The sequence below is a fragment of the Kogia breviceps genome, chromosome 13 (assembly GCF_026419965.1).
Source record: "Kogia breviceps isolate mKogBre1 chromosome 13, mKogBre1 haplotype 1, whole genome shotgun sequence".
In the NCBI taxonomy this organism is placed as follows: Eukaryota; Metazoa; Chordata; class Mammalia; order Artiodactyla; family Physeteridae; genus Kogia; species Kogia breviceps.
In genome coordinates, this window is record NC_081322.1 from 52,307,176 (window position 1) to 52,309,214 (window position 2,039).

Below are 2,039 nucleotides of genomic sequence, written 5' to 3' on the forward strand. Positions count from 1 at the left end.
TAACAAACAAGAAGTCAGCGATTACAACACAGTGCAATTAAGTGTTATAATAGAGAAATGTGCCAGGTAGGTGCTGTGGAAACCTAGAATCACCTTTTAACCCAAAAGAAGAGTCAAGGAAAGAAGTGAAGAGAAAACAAACTGAACGTGCAAAGGGTAGGGACCTGAGAGAGTGTAGCGTATTGCAGTGCTTGAATTTGTAGAATTAGAAAGAGGAGGTGAGGGGTCTAGAGAAGTAAATGGACCACATCGTAAAGGGTCATTATTTGGCACTTTTAAGGGATTAGAGGTTTGTCTTGAAAGTAGTAGAACACAATGCGATTCCAGAACTAAATCGTGAGAAATCATATATAAAGATCACTCTGCAGGAAGTTGCAATGGATAATCATGGTCCTTCATACAGTTTCTAATCTAGGTAAATCCCCAGTTGGTCATGTCCAAGCTACAGGGTACCAACCCATCAGTTGTTGGTTAGGATCAGATCCTGGTGTCTACAGAATACTCAATCCCGAATCACTGATCTGTGGTTCAATGTCAGTAAATTCTCCCTTATTCAGCTTTATATTTTATTCCCCTGGTCCAACAACATCTGATTCACTTTACATGTTAGCCAGGATCAATGGCTTCTTTGTCTATTCCAGGAGCAAAAGTATGATATATCTTTCCCAGCTCTAGCAGCATGTTTCTTGGTGAAATATATCCTCAGTTTTGGTTGTCTTATTACCACATTAAGAAAAAAACAAACTGGCAGAGTAGTCATACTTGTACCTTTATTTGTGGGCGAAGCTATAAAAGCCAATACCTGTATGTGCGTAGAATCACCAGGACGTGACAACTGCATATTCAGACTAACACAGGTGAGTTGTATTGGCAACTCAGACACCAGGATTAACATAGCCATTAGCGATGTAATTTTTTGAAATGGTAGACTATTATTGGTAAAATTCAGAACAAAATAAGATATACTCTTTATTTACATAGTTTTTGCATTCCTAGAAAAGTCAGTGTATTAAAACTGTGCCAAATTTTTTTTTTTTTTTTTTTTTTTTTTTTTGCGGTACGCGGGCCTCTCACTGTTGCGGCCTCTCCCGTTGCGGAGCACGGGCTCCGGACGCGCAGGCTCAGCGGCCATGGCTCACGGGCCCAGCCGCTCTGCGGCATGCGGGATCCTCCCGGACCGGGGCACGAACCCGTGTCCCCTGCATCGGCAGGCGGACTCTCAACCACTGTGCCACCAGGGAAGCCCCCAAATATTATTTCTATATAAATGGAATCAGTTCATGGACTCAGATACTTATCAAAAGCTTTTTAATCTACATGAATGTCCAGGAGGACTGTTGAAAGTCATATGGGAACCAGAACAATTCTTTTGTGTGGGAGAGTGTCCTGTGTATTTCAGGATGTTCAGCATCCCTAGCTCACACTACAAATACCAGTAAATGCCATCAAATTATTGTGATGACAGAGTGTCCCCCACATATTTCTAAAATGCTTTCTTGGGAACAGTGGGGGGAGATTTGAACTGCACAGATTGCAAACCACTGTTCTAAAGGCTATACCTTTGTAAGAAGGAAAAAAACTTAAAAGAATACCTGATATTCAAAAAGGAAAGTTAGCCAAAAAGGGGATGAGGGGAGTAATGTATTTAAATAAACCTCAATAAATATTGTCTGTGTAAAAAAATAATTTATAATATCCTAATTTGTGCAGGTGAAAATGCATAGTATTAAAATACTATAAACAACCCTGGGTAAGTAGAAAATATAATGATAAGTAGAAGTATTCTGCAATCCTTGAAGTTTTCTGAAGGAAGTTTAAGATATTAAACTTGGTCAGGTAGGCATGGTGAAATTTCAGATGTAACCATTAAAAGACTAGATATAGAGAACTTAAATTCAAAAAATGGAGGGAAAATGATATAAGGAGAGAAAAACAAAAAACCCAATCAATTTGAAAAAAAAATCAAGTAAGAAAACAGAAGCATAAGAAAAATGGGAAAAATTTAAAATATACAAAGATACATGATAGAAAAAGTACAA